Source organism: Lissotriton vulgaris, chromosome 4_1 (assembly GCF_964263255.1).
Source record: "Lissotriton vulgaris chromosome 4_1, aLisVul1.2, whole genome shotgun sequence".
In the NCBI taxonomy this organism is placed as follows: domain Eukaryota; kingdom Metazoa; phylum Chordata; class Amphibia; order Caudata; family Salamandridae; genus Lissotriton; species Lissotriton vulgaris.
In genome coordinates this window covers 1,159,641,691-1,159,668,129 of record NC_141691.1, presented here as the reverse complement: position 1 = coordinate 1,159,668,129, position 26,439 = coordinate 1,159,641,691, and the positions used below count along the sequence as shown (strand labels likewise).

Sequence of the window (26,439 nt, the reverse complement as noted above, 5' to 3'; positions counted from 1 at the left end):
GATAGATAGATAGATAGATAGATAGATAGATAGATAGATAGATAGATAGATAGATAGATAGATAGATAGATAGATAGATAGATAGATAGATAGATAGATACTGGTTATGATAGATAGCAGAAATCCTGTTATCTATTGTTAAGGCAAGATTCCATATACTAATTATTCTGAACAGATGTGAATGAAGAGCTGAAGGTCTGCAATGGAAATCAGCCATCAATCCCTGCATTCAGGTTCACAGAGACTGAATATTCCACCCCGTCCCATAATGTGACAAAGGTTGCAATACCAATAAAAGTTGCACATATTAAAAGAGACATTGAGGGGAACAGGGAGCAGTCCACGAGATCATTGTCTTCCCACTATGATCACAGCTGTCCTTATGGACACGGACAGCTACCACATTGGAAATACATACCATCTAACTAGGGCTGCCAATATGGTTTCAAAGTGGTCAAACTAGCAGCAAACCATTGTTACATATCCTTGTGAATTGCAAGGCAAAGAATAAAGCTGCTTGACTGTCCACTGCAAAAATGCAAAAGTGGGAGAAGACATTTGTATCCATGCCCACACTGTTGAGGCTAGTGAAACTCAGATTGCTCCAACCAGGGTGGAGCATGAAAGAACCCCTGTTCTGGTCGGGTGGGAGCAATGCCGGATCCTGGTGCACCCAGGATGAGTGCATGCAGTGAGCTGGCAGGTCCACAGGACCCAGGGGTTCCCCAGTGGCCTCCAATGGTGTATGTCATAGGTGCAATGGGGGGTCACTGGGGCACTCATATTTGGCCAAAGGGTCCCTGGGGCCAGTAAGGCCTCGGGGACCAGAGGACCATGTCCCCCTCCCCACTAATAATTTTAAAATGGGTGCAGTGGGTGAGGGGTCTGCAAGGAATTCAGCAGACTCCAAGAAAAAATATTTAATCTCATCCAAGAAGTCTTCTGGGTCACTGAATGCATGACCCTAGGACAACTTACTATATTTTCCAAAAACTCTATGATCTTCAGCTGGAGTGCAAACTATTTTAACCTAACTTAACAGTATTTTAACTTTTGCTTTCTTCGGTGAATTTCTAGCTATTTTCAAATGTAAAGTAAGATATAGCTACAATTCCTAACTTTTATGTCACGTTAATCTTTTTTAGTGAATGTCAAGGGTTTTTTCAACTAAAGTAATATTTATTACCATACATGAAGTCAACCCCATGCTGCTCAGGGCACTGGGTTGACCGTGGGGCAAAGACTATTGCCAGGCCCTGCACCCAGCACCTCGTGATGAGCCGAACCCATATGGTTCCACTCACGGCCTTCCGGCATGCGCAGCATGCAGTTAGTCTCGCAGGTCATGGCCGCACTCATGAAGATTTACTGACAAAGTGTGTCAACATCAAAATATAAAATGGGGCCTATTTTTTTCAAGGGGTGAGCATATCCCTTTGCAGAAACCACATCCATCTTCTTTCTACAAAAAATCACCAATATTTGTTATCAAATATATATTTCAGTAATTCTCAGAATGCAATGTTTAATAACAGTGTTTATTATAAGAATGTTTAATAACGTTTTTTAAAAAAGAAATCAACATATCTGTGAGTCTCTCTTTTAACAGTGTTCTTAGGATTGCTTTTTTGGGCTGAAAAATGTTAAATGGAGGACTTACACATTCTTTTTTGTTGTTGTTTTTCAAAACATGTCTCTGAGTCCATATCCAATTCATTCAGCCCCTTGATAGGTCACACCTTCCATAAGCCCACATCAATCACAACTAGGTAAGCCCTGACCTGAAACCCTCAAGGGAAAAGGAAAAGTGGAAGGCCAAGAAATACCTGACACTAAGATCTCAAGGATGATTGTAAGGAGGTGGAATACACCTGGAGTCGGACTGAAAGAAAAGGCCAGGATAGAGATGGCTGGAGAGTCCATGCCCTTTACATGAGGAGGAGTTGCAGGTATAAGTAAGTAGTCTCTGAGTCTTTTGTCTAACTTTTTTTAGCCCATAACATGCAATCATAGCAACAACCACAAGAGGCCTTGCACTACAGCTGAAGAGCGCAGAGGGCTTTAAAAAAAAGTGGTAAGTTATCCTGGAGTCATGGATTTCATGACTCGGATACTTATTGTTACTTTCTTTAATGTTGTTAGGGGGGCTGATACACTCTCCAAAGTTATTACCAAAACAAAAATTGCTTTTCCTATGGAAATAAAAACTAGGTCCTAACTAGAACTGGTTCCAGTACAGGGCTGGAGCCTGCACAGGTTCGTGCTAAACTCCTACAAAGCAAGGCACCCACAGCGCCGAGACTGGCATCAACCCACAGAGATTTTTATTTTTGTAAAAAATGCAGTGAAATGAAACGCACCCACTTGGGTTTCATACAGACGGACTTCAAACACCAGAAGGCTGTGAGAGCGCCACGCCAACTTGGGCACGTGTTTCTGATTTAAATTGTCGGTCTACAGCGTGAATGTTCATTGTTACATTCTGCCACTGAGGAAAGGACTTTGGATCCTGAAACGCGTCTGGCAGTTATTTGGGATGCTTTTACCTGGTTAATGTGAATGCTGGCAAGGTGTTTGGCAATAAAGAAAACGAACGATTCAAGCTTCCGGAGGCTTCCCTCTTTTTGTGCTACCTGTTGATTGGATATATATATATATATATACAGCAGACGAAGGCTCGATGCCGAAACACGTTCTGTTTGATTGATTAATAAATCATTGAATCCTGACAATCAAGTTGTGGAGTGCCGTCCATTCTTTTGCCTTTGGAAAGGAATATTGAGCGTTCATATATATATATATATATATCATTGCTTTCCAGGAGACATGGATGACGGATCCACCACATCTACAAAGATATTTATGGTTCTATGCTCCAGCTCTCAAAAAAGCAAAATTTGGCCATCTGCAGGGAGGCCTGGTGACATACGCAAGTAACATATGAGCAAACTCTGTCCATCTAGTGGCCTTAACTACACCGGAATACATTGCTATCAGAATCTCCTCCACAAAGGGGCAACTAATGAATAGGCACAAGGAGATAGTAATAATAATTACATATATACATCCGAACAGGGAATCTAACGACGCAAAGCAATTAGTCAACTTCGTATAGTCTTGCATGAGCTAAGTTAATACACCAGACATTATACTGACAGGAGACTTTAATTTACATCTACTTGGGCCAGCAAAAGCGGAGGACGTCTCTCTACTTAACCAGTTATGGAACATCCCGCAACAGAGATCCAACTAAACAGTAGCTCCATCAAAAGTTGGTCAACTTCTTATAGAGAATTTTGAACATCTTATGCTGAAAGCAGCAAATGGCAGAACCACAGGTGATATACCTCCTGCATTCACTCATCAGTCTCTAAAAAAAAGTTCAACGCTGGACTACAGTTTTGTATCCCTAACTCTCTTTAAAGAAATCTCCTTCATTCAAGATGGGCGACAAAGTAGATAGCGATCATCGGCCCCAGGAACTTATATTGTGCACAAATATCTTAAGATCTACAAAATGGAAAGGTTTACCAGGAACTGCTAGCAATGCAAGATAACTTTCAGGAAGCTGCTAAACTTTTATTTGAATCACAGGAAGGGGACAACAAAATAGAGAAATGGATAAATTATACGCATGCCTTGGTAACATCTTTCTCCAACCGAATTACTTCTAAACCAAAGCATGGTCTCACCAATTTCACCATGCCTCAAAAGAGCAAGATAAAATCCTTTAAAAAGAACATCAGTTACTCTTTACGGCAGGTGCGTCAGTATCCAACCGAGATCACAAAACTAGCTGAATTGCAACAGTTATGCCTAAAGCAAGCAATTTGGGAAGCTAGGCATGAAAACGAGGATACCTTATGGGCTAAATTGCATGCAGATTCTAAGTTGCAAAACAGTGCGAGATTCTGGGAAATGATAAAAAGATTTACCAATCCGATGTACGAGGGTCTGTCTTCAAATATATCTGAGGAAGACTGGGCCACTTTCCTTGGAAATCATTTTTATCAAGGGAAAAACGTACCGCAAGCTGAAACTAGCATGGACTACGCACTGCGGTCTAGGATTTGGAATCATCAATCGAATGAGGAAAATGTATTTCCAGAGTAACTGCATGAAGTAGAACCACCGGGACTTACTCCTTTAAATGATCACATAAAATCAATCAACAAATACATTGAGAAGGGAAGGCAAGAAGGGGCACCGGGGCAAAACGGAATCCCACCTGTGCATTACAAACAAGATACAGAATACTAGACCCTCAAGATACAGAATACTGGGCGAAGGCACTCAGTCCTCTGTTCCGGGAGATAAGAACAAAAGGTTGTCTTCCTCCATCATGGCGGACCTCGATAATTTCACCAATCTTTAAATCAGGTGACAGGACTCAACCCAAGAGCTACCGGTTAGTAGCCCTTTTGGACAACGAGGCAAAATGCTTTGCCGGGACGCTGGTGGACGAACTGCAACTCTGGGCGAAAGAAAATTAAATCATCCCTCTAAACCAAACCAGCTTTTCTAAATCTGTTGGGACCACAACAAACATAACAACAATGGCTCTATAAATCGATAAAGCTGAGATCACAAGAACACCATTACATTTGTGCTTCATCGATTATCGGGCAGCTTTTGATCATGTAAACCGACACAAACTTTGGTTGAAACTGGCAGGCTGGGGCATTCCCTGGGCTTTACTGTGCCTGTTAATTAATTTGCACACTGAAACCTGGGTGCAAATAAAGCTCGTTGACAGGTCAACACTATCGAGAAAAATCCCAACAACAAAAGGCCTCAAGCAAGGCTACGTACTGGCCCCAACGCTATTTAATCTGTTTTTAGCAGATTTGATTCCGTTACTAAATGCAAGCAACTCGCACTCTCCAAAGATTGGGAATCTTATATTACCATCACTACTCTACTCTGACGACCTAGTATTGATCAGCCAAACGAAAGTGGGTCTACAGCGTCTTATTGACATCACGTTTCAATACTCTGAGGCTAATGACCTGAATATCAACTTGGAAAAAACAAAAACCATGACAATTAAAAAGAGTTTTAAGAAACCACCTGTCTGGTTATGGGATAAGATTCAAATAGATTAAGCTAAAGAGTATAAATATTTGGGGGTGATCATTGACAAAGGCAGGCACTTTGTAACCCAGAGAGACACAATTAAAAGGAAAGGCATAGCCTTAGCAGCCTCAATGAGAAACCTCAATTCCAGACTGACGGGCCCCTCACTTGCTCCTTTGGTTTAAGTTATACGGGCACAACTTCTACCCACAATAACCTATGGGAGCGAGGCACAGAGGGGAATGTACTCGAAGTTCTTGGATGCTATGGTCACAAAAGTATACAGAATCATTTTTGGTCTACCAACACGAGTCTCTCCAGCAAAATTAGGCTCGAGTCTGGTGTGCAAAAACAGACCATTGCAAGGAAAGGTGCGATAGTCATCTTTTGGGACAAAGTTAGGAAATCTGAACCTGGTACCCTAAAATAGCACCTGTGGACTGAGGTACAACAGAAAGAGTCATCACCAGCAGCAAAATATCTAGCAACAAGCGTGTCAACGCTGGGTCTTACCGAACTTTGGGCAACACCCACAAGTCACTACCTTCTTAAAAAAACTAACAAAGAAAATAGTACGAAATGAATCTTGGATTGAAGACAAGGCAGCCCTAACAAGGAGGTTGCATGGCTGGATGATTCTGGGTACCTATTCCTCTCTGGCTGCACAATAGTATCTAGCTTTGGGTTTTGCCAAACACAGAAAAATTCTATTTTTAAAATACAAATTAGGCTTGTTGCCATGCACAAAGCACTTTCCACATTGGCTGAAAAACCAATCTGATTCTAACTGCCCTTTAAGTGGGACAATGCAAGAAGATATGCTGCATCTCCACTGCACATGTAAAGATCTAACAGAGGAAAGGAGACAGCTTCTAAAACCGTTTTTTAACCAGAGAGGCATTTGCACATGGAGACAAGATGCGTTGGCATTTTTGCACCTGAGGACACGCAGCTTAACTGTTGCTTTGTAAAAATTTTAAGACAAGTTGAGAAGAAAATGCTAAAGTCTGAACAGCTATACAGCAGATAAAGAAAAAGACTGATGCTCTATAATAATTCCTTATTTTTTTAATGTATTGTAAATACCATTTGGTTATAATGTCTTTTAACCGGTTTTAATTTGTAATGAGATATATTTTGTAGCAATAGTTTTAGTAACTATGCTAAATAAAATGAACTAAACTATGTGTTGGAAATGGCCCTTTTTGCAGGGTTATCCCCAAACTTTTTGCTTCTTCCTCCCTTATTTTTCCTGACCTGTGGTTGCTGGCAATAGGACTCTGGGCACTTTCCCACTGCTGATCAGTGCTAAAGTGCATATGCTCTCTGTGTAAATTGTGATTGTAATTGGTTATTCATGATTGGCATATTTGTATTCCCCAGAAGTCCCTAGGAAAGTGCACTGAGTGTGCCAGGGCTGGTGATACAAATGCTACTAGTGGGCCTGCAGCACTTGTTGTGCCACCCACATGAGTAGCCCTAAAATGGTGTCTCAGGCCTGCCACGGCAGTGCCTGTGTGCAGACTGTGAACTGCCATGTCCTCCTGTTCAGTGTCCCCACTGACCACGCCTAACCGTTCCCTTTCTGTGCACATTGGTCACCACTATGGAAGGCCCAAGGTACCCCCTTGGGCAGGGTGCAGTGTAGGTGAAAGGTAGAGCATGTACTGGTGCAGGTGACATGCTCTGGTAGTGAAGTACATCCATTTTTGTTTTTCACTATTGTAAGGCTATCTTGCCCATAGGCTATCATGGGGGATGCTGGCTACAGTAGCTACGAGCATATCTTCCCATAGGAGCAAGATAGGACATAAAAGTCTGGTATCCCTGAACTCAAAATTTCATTACACATCTTTTAGGAAAGGTGTTTTTTGAATCCTGTGTTTGAGAACAGCACTTTTAGAAAGTAGCTGTTCTCTTGTCTGACCTTTCTGTGTGGCTTGGCTGGTTTGTGAATTGACTGTCTGGTTTGTGAGTGACAGGGATAGGGGATTCCAGGAGACCGAATGAGTCCGCCCAGTGGTGAGTAGAGCGATCTGCATCTAGATGGGAGGGGGGAGTTGCACCTAGGACCTGAATAGGACTGGCCAGCCCCCCACAGTGCTAGCTCCACCCCCTGTGGTGCATCTGATGTCTCTGCCCTGCACTGTGAAAGGAGAGAAGGAATCATGTCAACAAAGTGCTTCAGGGCTGTGCTTTCCCTCCACAATGCTGGCTCCACCTCCTGCTGGGTGGCTGACAACCCTGCCCCTCTTTCTGAAATGAAGGGAGAGGCCAGGAAAACAAAGTGCTCAAGAAACACCCAGAACTGGTTCAGACCGGGGTCAGAACCCTCCTGCACAAAGGGAACAAAGACTTTTAGGGGTATAAGTACAGGACCCCTGACTACAGAAAATTAGATCACCCTGGAATCAAGAAAGAACCTCTGCCAAGGAGAAAGCTGGAAGACTGAAGAAGAAGGACTGCCCTGTTGTGTGATGCTGGACTGACCTGCAGTTGCTTTGCTGCCTAGGAGAGGGGAAGGACTTTGTTGTTGCTTTGTCCCCCGATTTGAAGGAATCTCCAAGGACCTGTTGTGAGCTAGCTCCCTGTTTTGAAGTCCCAGGAACAAAAGGACTTCACCCCAGCTTCCCTGAGCTCTGCTGAGAGAGCTCTGTCCTTCCTAGAGTGCCTGGGCCAGTTGTGGTGCCTCTGGAAGTTGTACCTGTGCTGGGAAGCTGGAAACCAAGATTTGAGAGACTTTGCTGCGAAGGCCAAGATCGTCACAGCGCCTGTTGCCGCAGCCAGAGCCATCGCATCCTTCGTTTGTGGGATGCACCAGACCGGTGCGGGAAGATTACTATCACTGTGAGTGTCGTCGCAGAGCATGTCATCGCTGGGTGAGATCGTCACATCGCTTGCTTGCGGACCACATCACGTCGCTGCGAGTGTCGTCGCAGAAGCCATCGCATGGAGGAGCTGCAAGAGAGAGATCACCGCTGGTCCGCGTATCGTCAACCCGGAGATCGTCGCAACCCCAAAGATCATTGCATCGTGCCTTTGCGAGAGAAAACTTCATACGGAACCTACGCACCGGAATCCATACAAGTCCGCCTTCCTCCCCATACAGACCGGATTCATCGCAACGCGCCCGCTGCTGCAGCGGGTTTGTCGCATCGCCTCCCCAGGGTCTCAGGAGCAATGCATCGCTTGTTTTCCACTGCACCAGCTTCTGCTTTCGAACTTCGTCGCATTTAAAAGGTACTGTTGGCTAAACGTGACGCACCTGTGAACCTTTCACGCAACTGTGGATTATTTTATCGCAACTTTAAGAATTCTTTCGCAACCATATTCTTGAACTGTGTATTTTGGACTTTTGTCGTTTTGGTCTTGTGTAGTTTAGATTAAATACCTTTATTTTTCTAAACTGTTGTGGAGTCAGTTTGTGGTGTTTTTTCTGTGTTACTGTGAGTGTTGGTACAAATACTTTACACATTGCCTTTGATAAGCCTGACTGCTTGTGCCAAGCTACCAAGGGGGTGAGCGAGGTTATTTAAAGAGTGTGTCCTCCTAACCTGGCTAGAAGCAAGGGTCCCTATTTGGACAGTGGTACCTACCTGAGACCCCCAGTTCTAACACAATTTTTTTTCCAGAGAAAAAAAAATATATATATTATATATATATATATATTAGACTTAGAACCTGATTTTAAAGGTGTACTCATATGTACGTTATGTGTTATGTATATGTAACAACAAATACACTGTTTTAGACAGAACTTTACTGTATTCTGCATTCCACAAACCTTCTTATAGATTGCTGAGGGGAGAGTTATAGATCCCTGAAGGCTGAGTCCTGCCCAGTGTACAGAGGCGTGCTGTACAAATGCATAGCCAGCATAGCCCAGGCTCGCTGCAAAAACATCACATGCAGATCTCCCCAGAGCTTCAAAGAAACAAAAAGAAATGAGCACCAAGGAATAGTCTCTTCCTATCTCAAACACATTTTTACAATCCCTTTTTGGGTCTTCCCCAGAGATTAGGGTGTCTCGTACCTGTGTATTTTATTTACCTGGTGAGGCGAGCTAGAAGGCAGATTCTTGTTTTATTTCAGCAAGCTCAAGGGCTCCATGAGGGCTTTGATGGCTAGTTGGAGGGTGTATGATAAGCGGTTTTTGCAACTAATACATTTTTTTCCACCCCTTCCGAAGATGGACACATCTAGGGTAACCAGATTACTCCATGTCAAAGAGACATCACTTCTCCATTTCAGGAATTTGCTTTTACGTATCAGTGCTTTCTAGAAGTTGTAGTCTTCGCTCATTTTAATTGGACCAGTTGGACCAACACACCTTATTACTTAAAGCTAAGCCCAGGATTGGGGATGTAGCATCCCTGTGACATGGAGCCCTCTGGTCCCTTACATACATCACTGCACCACTCAAAAAAAAAATCTGAAATAAGTAATATAACCACAAAGAGCGTCCATGAGTCCTATATTTTTAATCATGAATTACCACTTTAATTGTGATACTGCTTCGAAGATACAGTTTACTGTATTGATTCTTGCTGATATTGGTCATATCTGGATTCTCTCTCATATCTGCACATGTAATTAGAGATTGTCAAGTTTTAAGCAGCCTTCCGCTAAATGCGCAGCACCTCTGAATTCCCTGAGCTGCGCAATCCTCCATTTGGCTCCCCGGACCTCTCCTACCCCTCCCTACCACGCCGCTACTAAAATGGCTTAACGCCAAAGAGTGAATTATTCTCTGCTTTGAACAAATGTACTCAGTTGGATTCCGGCTAAGTATAGAAACAGAGGTGAGCAATGGGAAACACCTGCACAAGGCTCTAAACATTCTCTAATATTGCTCCAAAGCGTAAAAAAAATACCGGAAGCCAAGGCATGTATTTTTTTAAGCCGCACATATTCTTGAAATTATTTACTTAATTTGTGTTGAAAAAAAAAATGTAATTACAATTTGATTCAAAAGCACAGTAAAGCCTTGTCTGCAATAGGACAGTGTACATAAAAGAAATAACGAAAATTTGTTAGAAAACAGTAATATGATCAAGACATTTACGTTGTTTTTATTTGCATTCCTTCAGCTTCTATATTTCTGAAAGCACGTTCCATTAATCGATATTTCATGTTGAAAATGCGATAACCTTGCAAGTATTTTTTTTTCGTCTGAAAGTGGCTGTGTTTCAACACCGTTGTTCCAATTAGGGATTTGTCCTTCTCTGTGAAATACTTAGATACGTCTTTTCATTGCTCTCTGCACAAGGTAATAAAACAATGGCAAGAGGCAATCCATCACTCTGGTGCAACCTGTAACACCATTGCTATTTTAAGGGGCTCTGCAGCCTCAAGTGTTTCTAGAATACTAATGGATGCCCAGCACAAATGTCGTTAAACGGCTGTACCTTGAGGAAAAGGGAAAGGAAAAGGAAAGGGAAGAAAAGAGGGGGTGGCCAAAGTGTGGAGCAAACAGAAGTAGCAACAAAGGACAGAAGCAAAACAGAATGAAAAAAAAGTAAAGAAAGACTGAAACTGAAGTAAAAGAAGATGAAAATACAGAGAGAGTGTTGATGTTGGACCTGGCCCCAAACCTTTTACCTTTTTCTCTTCGTTTTTTGCTGAATTTGTTTTGTTTGCCTTAGAACTCTGTGCACTTTACCACTGCTAATCAGTGCTAAAGTGCATGTGCGCACTCCTCCAAACATGACAACATTGGCTTATACTCAATTGTCATATTCCATTTACTTGCAAAGTCCCAAGTACAGTGCACTACAAGTTCCAAAGGCCCTGTAATTTAAATGCTACTAGTGGGCCTGCAGCACTGATTGTGCTACTCACGTAAGTAGTGCTGTAAAGCATGTCTCATACCTGCCATTGCAGAGCACATGTGCACAGTTTTAAACTGCGATTAAGGCCTGGCAAAATAAACCTTTTTCGGGGCTCAAACCTTCCATTATAATATATATACTTCACCTCTAGGGTATACCCTTGACAGCCCCATGGGCAGGGTGCAGTGCATTAAAAAAGTTGAACATGCACTTTTGAGTTTTACATGTTTTTGTAGTGAAAAACTCTAAAATATGCTTTTGGCTACTGCAAGGCCTATTTCTCCCATAGGATAACTTTGGAGTTGCCTTGTTACATTTTATACATGTAAATTCCAAATGTTAACAGTTAACCAGTTCATGTTTGGTGTCTCTGGAGTCCTTATTCACAATCCTAATTTATGGGGATGTCAGATTTAAATTATAGTTCTGAAAATGGCACTTTTAGAAACGTGTCATTTTCTTACCTTAACAATTCGATACCTTCAGCATGTTTCTGGTCACATGAATGGTTGTAGCTGGCAGTTCGGCTTTGTGTATTTCTCCTAGACAGCCACACACAATGTGCGCTTAGGGGTCACTGGATGGGCCATCAGTGGCAGCATGGGAGGGAGGAGCTGCGCACAGTCCCACTTACACTTGAATAGGCTGTGTCCTGTCTCCACACAAAATACCTCATATCCCCTGCAATTAGTCCGGAGCCAGGGCAGGGAAGGCACGGCATCTGTGCACTTAAAAGGCAAGCCTCTGGAAACTTTTCCCCACTTCAAAGGTATATATAAGAAGGACCTCAGACACCTACCTTTCAGTACACTCTGGAACTGTGGATACTCTGCCAGGAAGAAGGACTGCTGTGCTGGTACAAGGACTGCCACTCTAAGGTTACTGCTGGCCTGCAGCCTACTGCCCTCTTGCCTGGGGAAGAAGAACTAGACCTCTAATTTCATCTTGAACCCAGGAGCCCAGAGTGACTCAAATGGCTAGTCTGCAGGCCTCCTGATGTGAGTCTCAGGGACACAAAAGGCTTCCCAACAGCTCCTGGACCTGTTTCCAGTGAGTGCCTGACCCCAAGTTGAGCCACCTAAGTCCTGGACCCTTAGTGCGGCTCTAAAGCTCTTGAAATCAAGCTTTTGGACTCTTTGTTTTTACAAACGGGCCTGTTTGCACTGGAACCACGCTGCTCGCATCAAAAATCAATGCAAGCCTTCACTAGCCCGTCTCGTTGCAAAGCAGCATCGACAGCCTGTAGGCGACCGCCAGCGCAAAGCTACAACCTGCCCATCCATGTCGCCTGGCCTGCTCTCCGCACCATTGTGACTACCTCCCACAACTCTATCTTTCTCCTCACGACCCTCTCCAGTGAGAATTGGAATCTTGGCACAAAACTTGAGAAGGTAAAACTTCAGTGGGACTAACCTAATTTGGGACTGCATCCGACCTGAGCTCCATTGCAGTCGGCCTGAACCATTGACTTTTAGGTGCTATATTGCAGTTCATTCTTTAAAAAATCATAACTCCAGTTCTACTAACTGGATTTTTGTCACTTTGGTCTTGCTTTATTATTACATTAAGCTCTGATATTCTAACTTGGTGTGCGATCTTTTTGTGTGGCGTTTTCACTGTTTTACTGTTTGAAGTGTTACACAAATACTTTACACATTGCCTATAGGTTAAGCCTCACTGCTTTGCGCCAAGATACCAGGGGGATAAGGACAGGTTAATTTGGGGTTTGCTTGTGACTTATCCTGGGATTGTGGTTGCAGCTTGACCAGGACTCACAACACCTTCCTGCACATAAACAATCTTCCCTTGCAATATAGACACCCTTGCACCATGGTGCTAGGCAGCTAAATGTAGTGCCAGCACAGGAGGAAACGCAGGGCTGCACCAAATTGTTGTTAAACTGGTGCAGCCCTGTGTTTCAGAACTGGCGGTGCGTGGTTTAAAGCCGAGAAGGCTTATGTTGCACCCCGTCACTTCTATTGTAAATCTGCCCCTATGAGTTAATAGTAATATTACAACTGAGGAGGCTCCACCGTCGGGGCAGACTATTCTGCACATATCAAGATAGGACGTGCATGCCTTTTTGTGTGCGGAATTCTTTGTCACAACTCCACAGTCCACAGTCAGTAGTTTGAAAATAGAAAACAAAAAGGAAACTTACATAAAAGTATAAGTTTACCTTTGTGATTCAGGCACCCAGAGATTGATTGATTTGCCACAATCCATGCAGGGTTGATCTGTGGACAGATTTTGAGCATGATTCTGACTGTTGGGGTTTCAGTAGTTTTAGCCATTAGGTCACATTCCCTTCTTTTGGGAGGGAATATGTGGTGCCATCATACAACAATGAAGGAAAAAGGACCCTGCCCTCTAAGATTCATATGTTATACCCATTTTGCATTAATTCTTATGTAAACAAGAATCCCAACACTTTTAAAATGATGTCCTATTTCCATTACTTCACACAATACTTAATTATATTTTGTTCCTATTGTCCTTTTGTATCAATCACACTGTAATGATCCATTCTGTACCATATTTTATTAGGAACAATCTTGTAGATATTATGTGAATGACCGTCAAAGATTTAGTGAATATGTTTCATTGAAGTCCAGCACACATAAAGCTGCAAAGCATAGGTAAGAGAGTAATAAAAAATAGGATGTGCTACTTACGTTTTTTATGGGTATATTTTACCCAGGCTTAGGCGAAATGATTGATTTATTTTGGATCCAATTTCCATCAAGTTTCTAACTCTGATGTTGGTGTTTCTTGCTGTAAAACAGTGAAACACATTTGTATTAGAGACTGTTTTGCAGGATGTACTTCATATTAATTACTGATGATATAGAAATCTGTCAAAAGAGAAATGGGTCTTTTATAACACATTTTTGACAATGCAATTGTCTAATGGGAAAAGTCCACCAAAGCTTGTCCTTCCCATCTCATTCAGTCTTTTCCATTTAATTCCTCATGTTCCCTTATATTTCTCATTCTTGATTTTGTTTTATGCGACCCTAATCAAATAGGTCCCATAAAACATATACAAATAGTAACTCTAGTGCTCCCTTTGGATACTCTTGTAGCTTGTTGAACTGATGAAACCCTAAATTGATTCTCTGAATGCTTTGAGAAGGCATCCAACCTCAGACCCTGTTTGGTGTCAGCTTTGTGGTACATTATCTGCATTATGGGCATACCTATAGAACCTATGAGTACAAGTATGTCCAATAATCTCTGGTAGAAGTGACACATTGGTGTTTGAGTTTTTTGTGTGCATGAATTATTTCAGTTTTCTGTAATGTTTGAGGATGAAATACTAATCAAAAATACTGACACCAATGCTGATGGTAGAATTAGATTCAATGCTGTTCACAAAAAAACAGGATCACCCAATCTGACACTACTTTATCCTTCTACGACATCTGTCTGCGTCAGATGTACATGCACCATGGGCTATGATTCATGTAGAAGCCAATACCAAGCCAGGCAATGCATGCTTGGAGCAGGAAAAGCTAGGCAGCTCAAGCAATGCATGACCACATCTTGGCAAAAGCAGGAAATTGACTCAATCTAACAGGTTGAGATTTTTAACTTCCAGGACTTCCCAAGTGTGACTGTTAGTGGACTGCAGAACATCTGTTATAACCCTGCTTATGAGAGTGAGGTATGTAGCAGCGCACTGAAAAGCTACTCATCACTGGACATGTTTAACCGCATCGCTGCTGCGGTGATTTTTGCGCTGTGCGGCTGTTTTCCCTTTTCCGCGATACATGACGAGCTCAGCTCGTCATCAGCACACGCCACCCGTGGGTGATGACGAGCTGAGCTCGTCATCAGCATCGAAAGGGTTAAATACTGCAAAGACACTTCCTGGATGTTGAGGATACCAGGTCTCTGACTGCTCAAGGCTAAGATGGGGCTGATCCTGAGCCCTGTTAAACTTTTGTCTATCTATCATTAATTTGGTATGCTCACCTGGAAGCCCACGACTGCCAAAGGAAGCTAGAGTCAGTGACCTGAACACACAGTGGGTTCTTCCTTAAGGCTCACCAAAGAATTGAAGCAACTGCCCAAGCATCTAATCTTCGAGTGACGATGACCCTTGCAGAGCTCACTTGTAATCTCCAGCATCCTCTGTGCATGGTGGGAGCACAGACCCATCTGCGGTGCTTGCCTGGGTGCCAGAAGCAGAGATTCTGAGCAATAATAGGTGGTTTCCCTGAATATGCCTTTCTGTAAAGATAGCCCTTGCTTGTATCTGCAATATCTTAAGGGTGGCCCCTTTGATATTGTGCCTCATTGTATCTAGCGGGTTCACTCCCATTTTCACACAAGTGTACTGATCTGGTGATTCAGTGAACTTGTGCATCTACTCCAAGGTCATGCATATGTGGTCACAGGTGCAAATGTGGTTAGGTCTGTTCAGACTTACACCATTCAAAGTTTGATACCATGTGCACCATTAAGTTGATTAACGTTAATCATTTTTTGTAAGCATGAAGATATCACCCTCACATCAATCTTACCGTTCTAGACTCAGCGCCTTTGATCCATTTTCTCTATTATATTGGGTTCCTGAACCATCCACTTTTCTGTCCTTGGGGAACCCGGAACCTATGCCTGAGAGAGACCAGATCTACATCATAATAATATTGTTGATCAAAGTCCACTGCAAACTTTAGGGACCAAGAAGTATGTGCTTTAGGATTTATGTATTCGGTTGTGATCATAATGGTTATTGTGACTGTGAACAGACCAGTCAGAGACATCAGTGTTATCACGTGGGTCAGCAGTTATATTCCCTCCCAAAGGATAACACTGATCCATTGCTTTCTACGATGGAGGATTGCCATATTTATTTTTGTATGCTCAAAATGTTTTATTGAATAAACATAGAAACAATATAAGCTGTAGTAAAACTGAACAAATGAACACATTTACCACGAACTATCCCTCAATGTACTTTTCCTAATAAAACGGAAAAGGTATTATCGAGTGGGATACATGTCTAGTATGAGGTTAATTAGTAATTTCACACACAGTGCAAAATATTGTCCGTAAATATCGGATAGTTTAGCTATACATAATTACTTCTCAAAATAGGTACATAAATCTCCTACTCCCAACAAGAACACACAATTAAAAAAAACAAAAAAGAAGAATGCTTTTCAAAATCACTGAGAATACACTGTTTCTATATTTTCTTCTCGGTAATGGGTCAATAAACTACAGATCTCAGTTGTGCTTTATTGTGATTAGCGCCAGTGAGGCTACAGTGATAGCACAAAGTGTAACAACTTACAGCCTGATTCATCATAGTGCCGTTTTGCGAGTTTGAAATAGCGATTCATAGGGAATCGCTATTCCAGACTCGCAAAACGGCATTCATGTAGGAATCGCAAAAACAAAAGCGATTCCTACATATTCCTTATTTGCGATTAGCAAATTGCTAATCGCAAATAAGAAATAACTCCCCATTCATTCCTATGGGCCAAAAGGCCCATAGGAATGAATGGGGAGTATTCCTTATTTGCGATTAGCAATTTGCTAATCGCAAATAAGATAGCGATTTAAAGGGTGCCAGGGGTGTCCAAAGGACACCCTGTAGCACCCCTTAAAAGTAAATCCGAACAGATGTTGCGCACACACATGTCCAAAGGACATGTGTGTGTGCAACATGCAACTTAGAAAAATGCTTTTAAAAGCATTTTTCTAAGTTTTCGCTATTTACCACGATGTTTGACCTCGCGGTAAATAGCGGGCCTAAATTGCGAATTCGCAATTTTAAAATGGATGATGAATTGCATTTAAGGAATCTCAAATTGAGATTCCTTAAATGTAGGGCCAGATGCATCAAGCAAAATGCGCTCGCAAAAGGGCCAGATTCTCAGAATCTGGCCCTTTGCGAGTGCAATTTTTGAGTTTGGAATGCATCATCCCAAATGCAAAAATCGCAAATAGAGAATTCGCTAAATTGCGATTGTTTGCATTTAAGGAATCTCAAATTGAGATTCCTTAAATGCAATGCATGAAAGTATCAAAAATAGCGAATTCGCTAATAGGGCACGCAAATTACCACGAAGTACAACTTCATGGTAATTTGCAAAAACTTTGAAAAATGCACTTTTGTGCATTTTTCAAAGTTTCATGTTGCGCACACACATGCCCTAAGGGCATGTGTGTGCGCAACATATGTGCACAGATCACATTCAGGGGTGTAACAGGGTGTCCTTTGGACACCCCTGCCCCCTTGAACTCGCAAACTCAATTTGCGAATCGCTAATTGCGATTCGCAAATTGAGATTGTCTTCCCATTCATTCCTATGGGCCTCTAGGCCCATAGGAATTAATGGGGAGGTATTCATTAATTGCGACTCACAATTTGCGAGTCGCAATTAAGGAATTCTAAGGAATCGCTATTTTTATAGTGATTTCTTGATGCATTCCATTTTGCTATTCCTTATTAGCGATTCCTTATTTTTCGCTAATAAGGAATCGCAAAATGGATGCTTGATGCATCTGGCCCGTAATTCCTTGCAAAATAGCGAAATCGCTATTACCGATTTTTGCATTTGGGATGATGAATCCCAAATGCAAAAATAGAGCTCGCAAAGGGCCAGATTCTCAGAATCTGGCCCTTTGCGAGCCCATTTCGGCGCGATGAATCAGGCTGTTAGGTCTTAGGGATGGATTCAGAGTTTGGTGGCTGCCAGACAAGCACCAAAAAAGGAAGTTGTCCCATACGCCTCTGCTGCTGCTTTTTGGACAATCTCCCGCATTTGTCAAACTTTAAATCAAGTTCTTGGTTTACATTTAATTTATTGGAAGCTATCTGTTACCATCATGTCAAACCTAAGCTTCATCAGACGATGTGATGAAAATAGATTTTTTTTCTACAGAAAATAGTACTAATCCTAGAACACTCACTGTCAACACCGTTAGAATTGCTCCCGTCTTTACATGCTTCCTCATTCACTTCCTTTTGAAGGCACATTTAAGCAACAAAACCAACGTGAATGTAATTTAACATTTTATGCTTCTTTTGTCTATCTACTAAAGCTTTTTCCACTCCTCAACCAACGTGTGCTCCTTGATTCATAATCACTTGCTTTTGAATAAAACAAGACCTCTTTATGCTGAACACAAGATTTCACATTGCGGGTGATCTTCAGTCACTACGCCAAAGCCCAAATACACGGTACACAACAATATTACATGATACAAAGCTCACTACAAACACACTTAAGGAGTGAAGAAACCTAATAATGGAGAGGGGAGTAGTTTTTGCATAAGCAGCTATCTTCTCCCCATCACCACCAGTAAACTAGCATGTGACCCCGAGTTGTTTATTCAAGTGCTGCAAACCACTTTTTGTGTCGATTGTTGAGGAGGCAGTAGTTATGTAAATTATGAGTGGAAACCCTTTAGTGTATTCCTACCCAGATGAGCATGGTGCTCTCTGTTAGTGAATGTCAAAAGACATACCCCTAGATTCATCAAAGTCCCGTTTTGCGAGTCCTTAATAGCGATTATTAAGGAATCGCTATTAAGGACTTGCAAAACGGGATTCATGTAGGAATCGCTAAATAAATTGTGATTCCTACACATTCCTTATTTGCGATTAGCAATTTAATCGCAAATAAGGATGCGATTTCAAGGGTGCTAGGGGTGTCCAAAGGACGCCCTGTAGCACCCCTGAAATGTAATCTACATTTGAGTGGCGCACACACATGTCCAAAGGACATGTGTGTGTGCAACATGCAACTTAGAAAAATGCATTTAAAAGCATTTTTCTACGTTTTCGCTATTTACCACGAGGTTTGACCTCGCGGTAAATAGCGGCCCGAAATTGCGATTTCGTAATTTAAAAATGGCTAATGAATTGCATTTAAGGAATCTCAAATAGAGATTCCTTAAATGTAATTCCTCGCAATTTAGCGAATTCGCAATTACCGATTTTTGCATTTGGGATGATGAATTTTTCAATGATGAATCTACCTAATAGAACCTTATCAACAGAGAAATCACACTCCAACCATAGTGTCTACTACTGTTCCATGTCTGCCCACCAACCTAAAATCTGGAGCATGGAAGTACAATAGTTACTATTGTTGGCAGCTGAACATGACAAGCTTGAATACAACTCAAATGGCAACCATCTGTTCAACAGAACTAACCTAAACATCTTGTTAAAACCAACAAGCTGTTGTTTAAATAATAAAACTGAACAATAAAACGGATCAGCAATTATTGACAGATGTGCTGACACACAAAAAGTTTGCACCAGAAAATGAAAATAAAAACGTGTGATGCTCTGCGAAGATTTTTTATTGAACAGTTACTTGAACACATCTCCAGTTGGTGAACCAATGTCTTGCATCTAGGCTTCCTGCTGATATCACACCCCGCAAAAAAGCTGCAGAGAACATGTCTACTGAAGATAAGACCCTGACAATGGAGGAGTACACCAACCTATGCACATACTCCTGTAAAAAGCCTTCATCTTCACAGTTATTGTTCCGTAGCCAAATTCACTAATGCCAGTATCCTGTTTCCCTGATACATATATTTGAAGCAAAGTTAACCTTTCCATCCAGGCACAGGGAGCCTTCATTTTACTTGATCTACAATCTGCTTAACAGTGATAAATCAATGTCCTGATCCTACGTGTTTGCTCCTCCCCCTCGCTCTCCAACTCCATTAACAAAGGCAATCACCTTTGCAGCCGCATCCTAACATTTTTTGGCCATACTACTTCGAAATACTTCAGTATGGGGCCTAGTACTTTCCCTCTATATATTTTCCTCCTGGTGCACTTTAGTATGCAGTTGCAAAAACAAAACATACTTTTTCAGAAAGAAAAATACTGAGTCTAAATACGGCATTAGTCCAAGTTGTTTCATTTAACTTTTTAAATTACCGGAGTCTAACTAGCCCCAAAAGAGTTTTGATCTCCGCTTGCCCTCTCTCATATTTATCCATTACACATTTCAACTAGTAGTGGTAGTGAAGAAAATGCATTGTATGGTTGATTAAAACCTTGACAACGTAAACATTTAAAAGAGACATGTTATACAAAGGACAGTAAAAAAAAAGAGCAGAACATTATAAAACAATCTGACACAAACGGACGCATAATGTCGGAAAATAAGCTACGCTATTTAAAAACAGCTATGGTTAACTTAAAAGCAGTGCGATTAAGTCAATTACAGGTAAGCCGAAGCGCAGAATGCTTGTGGTCCAGAGTGTGAAAATGTGTGATAAAGAGTTAAGAGTTTAATCAAAATGGCAGTCAGTCAGCGTTCTTCTTTGGATTGTTTTGGATTTTTTTTAGAAGGTCCTGCACCTCATGTATGGTTTTGGGGTCTTTTCGAAGAATCCTTTCTCTGTAATGTACCATACATGCCGATATTTTAGAAAAGGTAATTGGGAGATGCTGCACCGCTTTATAGTATTTGCCTATTTTCGGCAATTCGGAAGGGACCATAGTGCTAAAAATCCAGTTTGTGGCTTTGTTGCAAGTCTTTATGCATGAGTTAAAAAGAGTGGCTTTAATAGGAACCACCTAAAATGGATCAGCGTCGGGCAGCAACATAGTAAGTGCATAAAAGTTTCAGATTTGTAGCCGCACAGCGTGCACTTAACCCTTTCGATGCTGATGACGAGCTCAGCTCGTCATGATGCACAGTTGAGCTGTGCTGATGACGAGCTGAGCTCGTCATGAATACAGCCTCAGAGCAATTTCCAGCACAGGGGGGGAAAACACCTAGCAGCCAAGGTGTTAACAATGTTAGAAAGGAGCGGCCAATTTGGATTAAAGTGTTTTATTTCTAATGCCACCATCCTCGCAGAAAGTATTTGGGTAAGATAGCCTTTCCCGATTGCGCAATTGAGATATTGTTGTGGCTGCAGGCCAGCATGACCATCGTTATTATACATGGTTGCCAGGGCATTTAGTGAAAGAGTGGATTTTCCATATCCGCAGTGTTCCATATGAGCTTTATCTGTTTTTTCAGGAAATATTTCACTTCAGTGTGCCTGAGCATTAAAGCGTTTAGTGTGGTCAGGTCTATTTGGAGGGTGTCTGCTGCTCCATTAGGTTGGTGGACCAAGGGCTGTTTCTAGTTTTAAATATGTTTTGAAGGACCGACTCCAAGGTGCAAAGCATGGCCGAGATGCATTTGGCCCACAATAGACCTTCCAGTCCAAATTAAATTCTCACAAGAGATCCCCAAGTGTAATATGGCAACCTGAATGCTCTCTTGTAGACGTTTAGGTGTAGTTTTCCATAGTTTTAATGGGTTGTCCTGGGAAGGTGTCACTGGCATAAGTAATTGCGGATGGTAGGACGGCCCTAAACACTTTTCGTATGTAGTAGGGATTTCGAGGGTGGCATTCAGTTGGCAGAGCCTGGTGGTAGTTAGTGCAACCTTATCCTTGAGATGACTTGAGCTGTGTTTTAGGGCCCCCATTTGCTGTGAGCCAGATGCCCAGATAGTTGTACAATTTTGCTCCTGTTATCTTTAAGGGACCGAGGGAACAGTAATGATTTAATTGATTTTGCATTTCCTGAAGGGTGCCGGCTTTGGACCCCTGGGGGCCGTTTTTGTTACAGGGCCGATTTTGCAGCAAAGAGCTCGGCGGCACCTCCAACCCCCCCCCCCCCCCCCCTCCCCCCCTCAGTGGGGAGGGGGGCCGGCCGAGCACTTTGCCAGGGCTGGTTGTGGTTCCCAGTCCGGCCGTGGTCTGACGGCTTGACCCTCTCTCACGCTGATGTGTACAGGGATATGATGACGTTAAGCAGGTTGCTCGGAATGCCCCACACCGGACATTTGCTCTGTAGATTTCCCCTGTCCACCATGCCAAATACTGAGGTGTAGTTGACAAAGCATGCATAAAGAGCAAATTACTTCTGGGTGTTGACCTGATGGAAGAGTGACTATATTATCCAGTTTGGAGGAATTCTATCCGAATCCTGTTTGGCAAAACAGAATAATCGCATTGGTTGTTGCCCATGAGTCAAGATCTTTTAAAATGGCAGAGGCGTATATCTTGGCCTCAATGTCCAACAGGGAAATCAGGCAGAAATTGATGGGATTCTGTCTATCACCCTTTTTAGAAAATGGGTGCAGTATTGAACCTCTCCAACTTGGAAGGAGTTGAAGCATTTACAGAACCGTGAAGTAATAATTGCAGGCCACAGTGCTAGGTTGTCTTTGCACAGTTGAGCTAGGAGCCAGAATGGGCCTGGTGCCCGTAATGCTCTCATTTTGGGTAGTGCTTTTTGAATGAAGTTAGTCATGTACTTGGGGTCGCATCCTTTTAGGTCATTTGCATAATCTAGAATTTCAGGTAAGAAAGAACTTGGGGGCATATTATCAAGAACGGCGTTAGAATTATCGCTGGTTTGGCAGCAGAAAACTGATGCTAAAGTGGCGATAATGGGCAAATGTCCTGTTGTTCTAGTGCAGACGGAGGAGTGTGACTTTGCACACTGAGATGGAGTGCATTTGTTAATGCACAAAGGCTGGCTTCCTAAGACATTACACCAAGGTATGGAGTTTGATTATACCAACTGGGTTTGGCGGAAAGGTACTCCCACATTTGGAGAATAATCAACATGGTTGATTTTTTCAAATAATGCTTATAACAAAGATTTGTCTCATCTGTCTAATAATTGAAGTTCATGTTTTATTTACAAGTATATATTTTCAAAAAACATTGAAGATGTATTATTGTTTCTCCTCTTTGTGAAACCTTGGACTTGCAAAAGTGACATATGAAAGTGGCCCTTGGATGCTGAATTTGAGACGATCAGGAGCAAATCATCACAAAAATAGAAACCACAATTTCTATCTGAAGTCCAGTGAATAATGAGAGTTAATTACAGCTTTAAGGGTATTTTTATTTAGAGTTTGGTAAATCATCTTTTAGTTTTAATAATCAATAATTTACATAAATTGATAAAAGCAATTGGTTAATTCAAAATATATTCAAATCTATTTAGCAAAGGAAGAAATATCTAATCTAAGAATCCGTCAAAAAGGTGGCAGAAGGAACCCATAAAGAGTTCAAGTTCAAAAGAGAGTGACATCTGGAAAAAACTCAAATGAGATTCAATGCAGAAATTCCTGTAAAGAGGGGTTCATGAAACTCAGCAGAGCCGGAAAACGACAAGGAATAAGGCAGGGTAAATTTGCAGTAGGAGTAGAAACTGCAATCAGCAATTGGGTCTGGGAAGTAGAAGGTGGTGGGGCAAGAGCATAATGGCAAAATAAATCTGTGTAAGAGTGTAATGTGTGAAGTTAACCTAATCTAGGAACAGGTGTTGTTTAAACAGATGTTGCAGTATGTTAGACCTGTCATCCTTAGGGTGGTCTTCCATAAAACCTTTTGCCTACTTACCTTCTCTTTTTGCTGAAACTTTCTGTTGGCCATAGAACTCAGAGCACATTACCACTGCTAACCAGTGCTAAAGTACATGTGCTTCTCCCCTAAACATGGAGGCTCTTTCCATGTTACGGGTACGAGCGTAACTCCGCCAGGTTTATCACACTTGGCTGACTCGATTGTGAACGTTGGTGGCTCACCATAGCCCCTTCAACTTCCCTGCTCCTCACTGCTGGAAGATGGGCTCCTTATACAAGTAACTATTGTGTTATACATGATTGCAGACTACTTCATTTTCTTATTGAACGTATATGGACATCTATAAACATATTGCATCTTCTGGATATACATCCAAGTTACTGTTCTAATCTTTGGACAGACGTGGGTTTGTAGTATCGAATCGATTTGCTCTGTATATATACACCTAAGTGGTCCATCGCTGCCATGAAAATTGGTCCTTAATTGGTTTCACTATATGGATTTTCTAAAATTGAATGGGACCTGATTAGGCGCCATCTGATTCGACTGTTTATCGTTTGGATTCCTATGTGGTCCACCCATTATACTATCCGCCCTGATGAAGTTCCTATAACGGGAACGAAACGCGTTGGCTGTTGTCCTATTTCCAAAATAAGAAGAAGAATAAAGAATATTGATTAGGTTACATTTGGTTGTTCTGTGACTTCACCCCTGCTGCTGCCTCTACGCTTTATGAAGTTTTGTCTCTGGATATCCAGTGGGACCCAACCGCAGCAGGTCTCGGAGACATTGTGCACAGGACTTGATATATATGGGACTTTAAGATTGAGGTGCTCAATATTTAGTCAGCTGCGGGAACGATAGCTCTGTACATCTTATAATCCTAACTTACTCAGGGAACCTGGTAGAAATTCGAGTTTAGTATGCCTGAACTCAGAATGATAAAATACCACTTTTAGAAAGTAAGTATTTTCTTGTCTAACTATCCAATCCTGCCTCTGCTCTGTTGTGTATTTCTTGTCCGGAGTTTGAGTGACAGGGGCTGGGGGATTCCAGGAGACAGGGTGAGTCAGCCCAGTGGTGAATAGAGAGATCTGCATCTAGATGGGAGGGAGGAGTTGCACCTGGAACCTGAATAGGGCTGTGCCTTCCCTCCACAATGCTGGCCAATCCCTCCTGAGACTTCAGCAGGGATTGGCCTGCAGAGGTTGCCTGACTGCCTGACTGCCAGAGAAAGGAGAAAGGAACTTTGTGTGCTTTATTCAACTTGTGAAGGCTCTCCAACGGCTTGAGAGCAGAGTGTGCCTCATACTGAAGTCACAGGAACAACAGACTTCAACCACCAGCTCCCCAAGAGTTATTCAGAAGTGCCTGCAGCTGTTTTGGGCCTTCTGAGGGACTGCATGGCGCAAGGAGTTGGAAGCGCGACTCATGAAGAAGCGTGTCGAAGTCGCAGCCACTGCCGTCGCTTCACTGAACAAGGATGTTGCCGCTGTAGCTGTCGCATTGCACGGCATCACAAGAATCGTCTTGCAGCTTCGGAGAAGCATGTCGCCATCATAGCCGCTGTCGTCTCATCACTGAACAAGGGTGTCGCCGCTGTAGCTGTTCCATCGAGCGGACGCGTCTCACGTTGGGGGAGAAGAGTGTCGCTGCCTAAGCCATTGTTGTTGCATTGCTGAACAAGGGTGTCGCCGCTGCAGCCGTTGCATCATCGAGACATCTTGCAATATCGGAGGAACGTGTCGCATCAAGAAGACGCCATCTTTGTTTCTCGGCACCAGATCTTCAACCATTACCGTCATTGCGTGCAAGGGACTACTGTATCACCTTTCCTGCAACACTTTTGTTGCCCTGTGTGTCGCATCTTAAGGTACATTGACTCAAAGTGTTGCATTTTGAGTTCTAAAGAGAACTAAGCCAATTCTACTATTTTAAGTACAGTATTGTGGATTTTTGTCATTTGTGGTCTTGTGTTAAATCTATATAAAGAATACTTATTTTTAACATACAACTAAGTGGTGTCCATCTGTACTGTTGTCACTGGATTACTGTATGTGTTCACAAATGCTTTACACAGTGCCTATGAGGTAAGCCTGTCTGCTCGTGCCAAGCTACTAAGGAGGTGAGCAGGGGTTATTTTAGGAGTGTACCCCCTTACCCTGACTAGACGCAAGGGTCCCTATTTGTCAAAGGTACCTACCTCTGCCAACTAGAGACCCCCAAATCTAACAGCTAACAAAGGACTATGAAGAAATAAAAACATCTGCAGTAGCGGGAGAAAATTACTTGCACAACTTCATCCATTGAAATTAAAACAAGTATGTTATAAGATGTCAAGCTCATTTATGTGCTGCATTCTATGTGTGGCTATTCTTTATAATTCTACTCAATGTTACATTCTAAACACGTATATCAACTCTTCTTTGTATAAGTAGAAACAATTTGCAGAGTTATGTGAGATATTTATTTAATAAAAACATGATTATTGAAATGTCAAGAAAATAACCATGTTATGCATGCTTAAGCACATTTTAGTTGAACTACTTGTCAAGCAATGCTGCTTTAAACATGTTAAGCCTAGTATGAGTAGGTATAGCTACCTACTACAGCTGTGCACATGTTTAAATGCATTTTGTTCATTTAAGTCTGCTCATTTACATTACACATATATATTGTGTGGAGAAGTGTGGCTCAGGGGTTAGAGGCGGCAGACCCGGAAGCTGAGATCGGCCCTGGACCAGGGTTCAATTCCCCGCCTCGGCGGGTGTGGGCTAAAAAAATTCCACGGACTCGATAATTCTCGCTCCGGTGCCTTCTCGACTCACGGGTTCACACTCTGCGACTCTGGGCAAAAGCTTGCTTAATCTCCACAACGGCCCCTCGCGGCGGGATGCCTGGCTTTCACCTTGTGGATACCCTGCTGGGGTTATCTCACAGGGGAATACCAGGACGGGTTCCCTAAGCAAGCGCCGGGAAACCCTTTGTGGGTAGCTGTGCGCTATATAAGCTCAAATACATTTACATTTACCTATATTAGGTTGTGTTTTGCTAAAAATGCCTCTTCAACTCTTTCTACCCTGCACTTTTCAGAAATTCCTGTTTCACAACGCTGGGCCAAATATTTCTTCCTGGAGATCTGAGTGGGACCCATTTGTTG

At 42.3% G+C, this 26,439-nt stretch overlaps 1 protein-coding gene across 1 annotated transcript in view; it reads right to left on the bottom strand.

Moving 5' to 3' along the window:
- CDH18 (cadherin 18) overlaps nt 1–26,439 on the bottom strand; it is a 2,230,955-nt gene that overhangs the window by 1,646,336 nt on the left and 558,180 nt on the right. The window contains exon 4 of the mRNA XM_086965396.1: nt 13,583–13,682. The gene's annotated coding sequence lies outside the window, so the exon portion shown is untranslated. The remainder of the gene's footprint in view (nt 1–13,582; nt 13,683–26,439) is intronic.